This window comes from Colobus angolensis, unplaced genomic scaffold (genome assembly GCF_000951035.1).
Source record: "Colobus angolensis palliatus isolate OR3802 unplaced genomic scaffold, Cang.pa_1.0 Scaffold199, whole genome shotgun sequence".
NCBI lineage: Eukaryota > Metazoa > Chordata > Mammalia > Primates > Cercopithecidae > Colobus > Colobus angolensis.
In genome coordinates this window covers 1,339,958-1,349,372 of record NW_012115143.1, presented here as the reverse complement: position 1 = coordinate 1,349,372, position 9,415 = coordinate 1,339,958, and positions in this window count along the sequence as shown.

Below are 9,415 nucleotides of genomic sequence, written 5' to 3'. Positions count from 1 at the left end.
CTCTTGTCGCCCAGGCTGGAGTGCAGTGGCGCCATCTCAGCACACTGCAACCTCTGCCTCCCGGGTTCAAGTGATTCTCCTGCCTCGGCCTCCTGAGTAGCTGGGATTATAGGCGCCCGACACCACGCCTGGCTAATTTTTGTATTTTTAGTAGAGACAGGGTTTCATCATGTTGGCCAGGCTGGTCTCAAACTCCTGACCTCAGGTGGTCCACCTGCCTCAGCCTCCCAAAGTGCTGGGATTACAGGGGTGAGCCACGGCGCCCGGCCACCATCACATCTTATAGACCTGACTGGAAGAGTCAAGATGGCACTTGAAGGAAGTACCTCTGAGAATGTGCTGCTGGTCAGACTGGCCATACCGGCAGCGTTGACTCTGCCCCTTAAATGGCAAAACTCCCTTCTCCACATCGCCAACCCTGCAACCTGAGACCAATTTCTGTTGACTTTGAGAATGAAGCCTTACATAACCCTTTGCTGCCTCTACTTCTTTTACAGGCCCATGATTTCATGCCACACTGAAATCAAATAATCAAAGCATTGGTTTCTGTCACAGCAGTTAAACACAAATCATTAAGGGGAACCATTGTCCTTTTGTCCAGAACAACCAGCCAAGCATGAGACTATGAAAGAAATGTACGCTTTTTCCTGGGACTGGTGTCGTACAGGCAGCTGCCCCAGGTGCCCAGTCCACAGCTCAACTGGAAAACTAACTGGGATGATTTTCTGTAGAGATGGGATCTCATTTTGTTGCCCAGGCTGGTCTTGAACTCCTGGGGTCAAGTGGTCCTCCTGCCTCTGCCTCCCAAAGTGCTGGGATTATAGATGTGAACCACCATGCCTAGCTAGAGAACACATTTTAGAGCCTGGATGCACCACGGGGTGACTTAAGAGAAGTCTGGGGACAAACTGCTGGAGATTAAATTAATCTGGAAGTCATTCTGTCACCTAGAAACTTTGCTACTGCTCTGCCAACTGACTTACAAACTAGACTCCCTTTTGCATTTCATTTCACATTTATAATCTCTTTTGCTGTAGGTCAAAAGTTAAGAGTGAACACTAACTTTTAGATCCTGGGATAACCACCCACATGGAAGAAATGACGTCTGTCCTGATATCAGACTCTGCTGGGAGGCTTTTTTTTTTTTTTTTTTTTTTTTTTGAGACAGGGTCTCACCGTGTTGCCCAGGCTGGAGTGCAGTGGTGCGGTCGTTGCTCACTGCAGCCTCCAACTCCTGGGCTCAAGGGATCCTCCCGCCCAGCCTCCGAAGTAGCTGGAACTACAGGCACATGCCACCATGCCTGGCATGGGAGGCATCTTCTTTACCTCTTCTCGAGACTGCAGGAACATGTCATTTTCAGGGGGACTGAATGAATCTCTGGCTTATGGCTGAGTGGAAATAGCTGCTGTTTTGAACCTTGGAAACTTGCTTAATGGTTACACTCAGCACCTCACCTATCTCAGCCTTGAAATGTTGCTGAAACCACAGGATACTCTGGGACACCTCGTCTCATTCTTAAACACTGTCCAGATGTTTTCTCTCAGGATGTTGTGTTTGCAAGGAAATGGGGCTTCCCATTCCCCTCCCTCTGATGAACATCCTGACTTTCTGCCTTCACAGGAGCTTTATTTTACTGATTCGTTTGTAGTTATTTATGGGGTCATAAATGGTGGGTCAGGGGAAAAGACGGAGGCTCAAGAGAAGGAGACCAAGATGTAAAAGTAGTGAAGCTCTTCCCTGACCCCAAGCCAACACCCATCAGGAGCTGAAACCATCTCTCATTCAGGACTTCTGGTGAAAGTGTTGAAACAATGGCTTAGCCATGTAGCCATCCTTAAATCCCAGTCTGGCCCCTTGCCTAGGTGCAGGGTTTCATCAACCACACCCCGCTTTAACGATTTTTCCCCAAAGTCTATTCCAACCAATGAGAGTGCACGCCGGAATAATCATTAACAATACCACAGACTGACGCAGAATGATCTCAACCTGGTGTCCTGTCAGATTCTGAATAAACTTTCCATCACCCATCCTGATTAGTCTTCCTTTGGTTTAAAACTTGTTTAGGGAGTTGCTCGGGCTCATTCCATATGTGAGCTGAACCTTCCCGAAACAACAGGCACAGGTGGAGTCCCAGGGCCTGTGTTAGGAATTTGGAAGCCACAGAACCATGGGATGTGAACCAGGGAAGGACACTTCCTAGCTTTCTGTCTTGTAAGAGATCAGAGAGGGTTTTGGGTCATGGCCAATACAGAGAAATAATACAAGCCTTTTTAGTAGGAGTGGAAAAGGCAAGACCCTTCATGGCAGTCACCTGGGGTATAGAAAGAAAATACATTCTATTTTTATTTATTTATTTATTTTAGAGAGAAGGTCTCACTCTGTCACTCAGGCTGGAGTGGAGTGGTGTGATCTCAGCTCACTACAACTTCTACCTCCCAGGCTCAAGCAATCCTCCTGCCTCAGACTCCCAAGTAGCTGGGACTATAGGCATACACAACCATGCCCAGCTAATATTTTGATTTTCTGTAGAGATGGGATCTTACTTTGTTGTCCAGGCTGTTCTTGAACTCCTGGGGTCAAGTGATACTCCTGCCTCGGCCTCCCAAAGTGCTGGGATTACAGGTGTGAGCCACCATGCCTGGCTGGAGAACACATTTTAGAGCCTGGATCCACCATGGGGTGACCTGAGAGAAGTCACATAATCTCCCTGGGACACTGTTTTCTTATCTGAAAAATGAGTTTGATAACATTACCTACCTCAGAAAGTGCTTGTGAGGGTCACATGAAGCAAGCGTCTTACATGGTGCTTGTCATTCAGGGCGCACTCAAAACAAATGTTGCTGTCCACCTCTCACTCTGCTTTCTGAAGTTGACATTAATCCCAGATCACCTGGGAACTACCAGCCTCAGACCTGGGCAAGTAAGACACTCTGGAAGGAGTGCGTCATTCTGATCTCTCTGGTCACTGGACATTCTCTGGCTAAGTATACTGCACACAGAGTCTCTGTATCTAGGCTTTGACCATGACCCAAAGCTCTACAAAACCCGAAACAACAGGCACAGGTGGAGTCCTAGGGCCTGTGTTAGGAATTTGGAAGCCACGGAACTGTGGGATGTGAACCAAGCAAGGACACTTCCTGGCTTTCTGTCTTGTAAGAGATCAGAGAGGGTACTTCCCTGGGGCTGTTAAGGGAGCTCACTTCTGTCACTAAATAAACTTTAGAATGCACAGTGCTGACCAGGTGATAAGCAGCGAGGTCCCGCATCAGCCCTGTCATTAGCACGAGGACCAATTTGAAGTTGCTGCTTTCTAGGCCCACTGCATCTCACAAGATGCATCTCTTTTAGCCCGAAGCCCCACAGCTGCTTATTGTACCTGTGCCTCTGCTGCTCCAGAGGACGGCTGTGTCTTTGAGATATTCTCCAAAGAAATTCTCCAAGAAAGTATTCCACAGGGTAGGATAGGGTATCCCACAAAAACCACATTTCTTATACTATCATCCTAAACATAGCTTTCTAATTTGATAAAAATCTGTTTAATTCTATCTGCAGAGCCTAGAACAATGCCTGACACATGACAGGTACTCTTTAAATCTTTGTGCAATGAATAAATGAAATGTATGCAGACCATGGGAGTATTTATCAAGGACATCTTCCAGGAGAGAGGGACGTGTCAGCCAGAGCCCTGAAGAAAAAGGAGTAGTTAGCTAGGAGAACAAAGCAGGGGAGAACATCTTAAGGAGAGGCACATGAGAAGGATTTAGACCGGGAGAAAACAGGGGTGCCCAAGGAACCAGAAGAACTCAGAGGAAACCCCACAAAGCTGGTGGCATCTGGTCCTTCCCTTCTCCTTTGCTTCTCTCTCCACTCTTCCTCCCACAGCAACCTCATTCCACTCACACTGCTGCCGTTTTCCTCCTTCAGATCAACCCCCACTTCCTGCCTCAGGGCCTTTGAACTTACTCTTTCCTTTCCCCCATTTTCAAAAGACTATTTTTTCTTGTCACTTAGCCTCAGATCAATATCACCACCCTAGGGAGACCTTTCTCGACCACCCAATCTAAAGTAGCATCTTGCCACCCCAAGTATTCTCTCTCTCATGCGCTTGCTGGCTTCTTTCTTTTTTAGAGCAGTTATCTCCATCTGAGCATATCTTGTCTATTTGTCCATTTTCTTGTCCATTGATTGTCTCCCATGACTAAAATGTGAGTTCCACGAGGGCATAGATCCCACTAGTTTTGTTTACCACTGTATCCTCAGCACCTGGCACAGAGGCTTAGCAGGTAAACATTGAATGAATGAATGGCTGTGGCAGGGAGAGAATAAGGAAAAGGAAAGCAGAGGCCAGATCATGCAGAGCTTTGGGGGTCACACTGTACCTTTTGGATCTTATTTTAAGGAGAATAAGAAGACATGGAAGAGTTTAAGCAGGTGACTTTTCTGACAATCTTTGCTTTTTTAAAAGACCATTCTGGCTGTTGTGTGGTATATGAATCATATAGGACCAAAATGCAGCACTGTGAGGCATAGACCAGTTGAGGCGATGGCGGCTTGGCCAGCTGGAGGGTGGGACGGAGATGGACAAAAGGAGAGGGAATCAGATTATGTGCAGCCTGAAGAACTAACAAAGTTTGGTTATAGCATAATTGGTAGGTTTAACACATCTAAAGAAAGAATGAAATCATATTTGGCCAGACAAAATTCATGGTAGCAGAATTAGGCATTAACCTCTACCCCAGGTTTTGGGTATAGACGCTGGGCAGAACTCTTCCATTACTCTTCCTCCATCATATTCAAGGGGCAGAAGTGTCCTAGAAAAAAAGGGATTGGGGGATCAATCATGACTACTCTTCTTTGATATACTTTGATATTTAGTTATTAAAAGACCAGACTGAGGTCAGACAGGCAGGTGAGGGCAAGATGGGCATGGCTCACCACCAGGAAGGGGTCTTCTGAATGGGAACCTAAGGCTCAGCAGCAGGGGCTCAGGAGCTGAGCCTAGGTGGAGGGTGTGGCTGATCTCATTATCCCCTCCTGCAACACCCTCCTGGCTATATAGCTGAAGGCCTTTGTAATCCTCCCAGGATTGTAGTCAAGGACATCTAACCTGGTAGAGCCAGTCAACCTATCCTTGAAGACTGCTCCTGAATTTTCATTCTCCAAGCAGGCACCAGCTGGTGTGAAAGCAGAACTGATTTGTGGAGGAAAATAAGCTACCATGGGGATTTTCTAGGACTTCTGGGGAGGGGACCCTGGGAAATACTCAACTTTCAGCTAATTTCATAGGGGAAGAATTGGTGGTGGTGTAATTCAGGTAGCCTAGAAAGTCAGCTTTATTTTGTAGATGGCCTCGCCTGTTCAGGTGGGATAATCTGAGTGACACACAGAAGACAGGAAATCTAGTGGGGAAGACAAATGATACAAATGACTATTTAGAGTCTGATGAGTTTTGTGAAGGAGAATTGCAGTGCTCCAAGAGAGGAAATATGGGGACTTTGGCTAGCTAGGGAAAGTGTCTGTGAGGAAGTGGCATTTCAGTTGAGTTTGAAGAGAGGGCAGAAAGAATGACCAGGAAGGGGGATGGCATGGGGAAAGATGTTAATTTGGGAATTTGGTAACTGGGAAAACAAAAGATCAGCAAGCTAAGGAGAGAGAGAGTTGCAGGCGATGTGGCTGGGGGAAATGGTTAGGGTAAAATAAGGTGGCACAACCTGTGGACTCCGCTAACATTTTGGACTCTGGAGCAATGCAAGCTATTGGTAAGTTTTAGGCAGGGGTGTGACCCAATCAGTTTAGGTCAAATATGATGTTTTCACTGCCTTAACAATAATCAAGCCAAGAGCACTGAAAAGAATGAATGAGAATGAGGCTGGACTCTGGACTATGACAGTCTCCCTGGCTATGAATGCCTCCTTGGGTAGCTTAGCAGCAAGTCTTGACATAAGTTCTTCTTTTTTTTTTTTTTTTTGAGACGGAGTCTCGCTGCGTCGCTCAGGCTGGAGTGCAGTGGTGTGATCTCAGCTCACTGCAAGCTCCGCCTCCTGGGTTCAGCCTCCCAAGTAGCTGGGACTATAGGCGCCCACCACCACGCCTGCCTAATTTTTGTATTTTCAGTAGAGACAGGGTTTCACCATGTTAGCCAGGATGGTCTCGATCTCCTGACCTCGTGATCCGCCTGCCTCGGCCTCCCAAAGTGCTGGGATTACAGGCGTAAGCTACTGCGCCCGGCCGCAAGTGGCTTTTTACCACTTTCAGGCTTCTACATGCTCTCACAAACATCTATTTGATTCTCAAAAGCAAGCCTGTGAAGTAAGCTTTGCTATTAGCCCCATTTTACATGAGAGGAAATTGAGACTCAGTGAGAATAATTTGCTTAAGGTCAAATCAAAGTACTAAAACTCAGAGGGTCAGATAAATCTTCAACAAGGCTCTCTAACTCAGAAACCTGTGCTCTGTCCATTTGGCCACACAACCTTCAAATAGAGGTTCTAAACAACTAAGGCAGTTTTGTAATATTTACAAGGATGAGTAAAACATAAAATCAACTGGGAATGGAAGGGTGGAGTGAATGTATTGAATTTAAAGTGACTGCTGGATCTTCAAGTGGAGAAGCCAGTAGACACACACGAGGGTGTGGAACCAGGAAAGGATTATAGTATGTCTGTATTTACTTTGGAGTTAAAGCTCCTCAGAGCACACTGTCCTGTTGCTGAACAAATCTGGGGGATTCATGAACCCAGCAGAGCTTGGTCTGTTATCAACACAGAGATGATTCTCTAGTACAAGACCCTTTTTGTTCTGGAAACTAAATTTAAAACTTGTCTATATCAGGCATTTTTCTTATAGGGAAAATTTAGAGCAAATGGCGTATATGTGATCAACTAAAAAACATGATTAATAATGTCATGAGGGGTACTGATTAAAAATTAATCAATTGATCATAACTTAATTTAAAAATTAGTGGCCCAACAGAGCTGATTCGCTAGAATACCAGATAGGAATGACAGTAATGTGTAAGACGCCAAAGGAGGGTGGTGGTGTGAAAATGCTAGGGGTAATAAAAATCAATTTGATCAGTGATGTTTAGGTTTTCAAGCAAACTACCCATAGCCATAAAACTCTAATATCTGAAAGTGGTGTAGGAAAAACAGCATTGATATTGCATGTCTGAATCTCTCAAGCCTCTGACGCTTTTTCTCCCCATTGAAAACAATTGCTTTATAAAGTGAGTTTTTGCTTTATAAAGTGAGTTGCTGCAGGCAGTCCTGTTCCAGTTTCAGATGAAGTCCTAGCCATCTCCATTTTCCCCACTTTGCTCCTGTGTGCCTTTGACCTGGCATACTTTCTCACTCCGTCTCTCTTCTCTAAAATCCTCTTCATCCTCCAGTGGCACATCACAGATCACAATGTCCTTCCGGAGCTCTCCCTAGAACTCCTCTGTCATTTTGAGCAAGCCACTCAGGGCAGTTTTCTTTGTAGAGTGCGTGTGTACATGTGTGTGTGAGAGAGAGAGTGTGTGTGTGTGAGAGAGTGTGTGTGTGTGACAGTGTGTGTGTGACAGACAGCAAAAGAGAATGTGTGTGTGTGTGTATGTGTGTGAGAGTGTGTGTGTGACAGCAAGAGAGAGTGTGTGTGTGTGTGAGAGACAGAGAGAGTGTGTGTGTGTGTCTGTGTGTGTGTGTTATGAGACGGAGCTCTATCACCAGGTTGGAATACACTGGCACAATCTCGGCTCACTGCAACCTACAGCTCCCGGGTTCAAGTGATTCTTGTGCCTCAGTCTCCCAAGTAGCTGGGACTACAAGCATCCACCATCACACCTGGCTAATTTTTGTATTTTTAGTAGAGATGGAGTTTCGCCAGGTTGACCAGGCTGGTCTCAAACTCCTGGCCTCAAGTGATGGGCCCGCCTCAGCCTCCCAAAGTGCTGGGATTGCAGGCATGAGCCACCGCACCTAGGTGTCTCTGTGTGTTTCTTATCTCCACCAATAGAGTCTAAGCTCCTTGGGGTTAAAAATCAGCTCATACTTTGTGTGCCTTAAAACTTCTAATATGGTGCCTTCGACATTACAGTCATTCAAGACTTGTAAACTGAATGAAGAAAGGAAGGAATGAAAGTAGAAGTGGAAATTCAGATACTCAGAAAGGAAATTCAAATACAGCCCCATGGTGAAGCCCTTAGGCTTGACCAAATGGAATTTCTCCAGTTAACCTGGATAATAATATTGCAGTTACTTTTATTTTTGACATGGAGAAATCTCTTCCCATCTAAGCCCTCAAATAAAAACTGAAGGGTTGAAATAAATAAATAATACATGAGATGTGAAAGCTTATTTTCATAAGGCAAAATTCATTACATCAATAAAGCTCTATTTTTAAGTAGAATGGCAAATTGTTTTATATGGAAATTCTCATTTAAAAAAAATCCTGTCTTTGAGTTATAGTATGACCATAGCTAGGGAAAAAACCCACCTGTGCACAGACAGAAAACAGGAATGAAATGTATCAAAATGTATACCCTTCTCTACCGTTAAAAAAAATTCTGTGTTCAGGGGCCGGGCGTGGTGCCTCACGCCTGTAACCCCAGCTCTTTGGGAGGTTGAGATGGACGGATCACTTGAGGTCAGGCGTTCAAAACCAGCCTGGTCAACATGGTGAAACCCCATCTCTACTAAACATACAAAAATTAGCTGGGTGTGGTGGTGCAGGCCTGTGGTCCCAGCTACTCGAGAGGCTGAGGCAGGAGAATCAGTCGAACCTGGGAGGCGGAGGTACAGTGAGCAGAGATCGCACCACTACATTCCAGCCTGGGTGACAGAGCAAGACTCTGTCTCAAAAACAAAAACAATTCTATGTTCAAAATATCTTTAATTTATGAATTAGAACTCTTACTATGAAAAAAAGTTGTTTTAAAAACATCTGCCTTCCTCAAAAGACCATATATTTCTACTATAAAAGATTCTTGGCACCAGTAATCAGGTATTTTTCTGAGCCAAGGCACAGCAATTTTAACAAAATAAAGTCCACAGGGTGCCTGGTGAACACCAGGTAATGACTGAGTTTAATGTGTTCACCTGACCATCATTTCGTGAAAACACTTGACATATTAAAAGAGGCAGAGGATGTGACCGAAAGCTTTGGTTACAATAGATGTAGGAATTCGTGATGAATGAATCACACAGATTAATTAACTCAGGGAATTAGGAAGCTCTTACATACGTTTGACAATAATTAGTAAATGTGTAAGTAGCTTTAATTGTTTTCTGTCTGCAGCACTTATTCTTTGACCAAACTAAGTTCTTCCTCCAGGAGTGCTGAATGGACACTTCTGTCTTTAAACTTTGCGTCTGGGAAACACATAGACACATGTCTGGATATCCTGCCACGATCTTCCTATTCCTTTTCTTTCTTTCT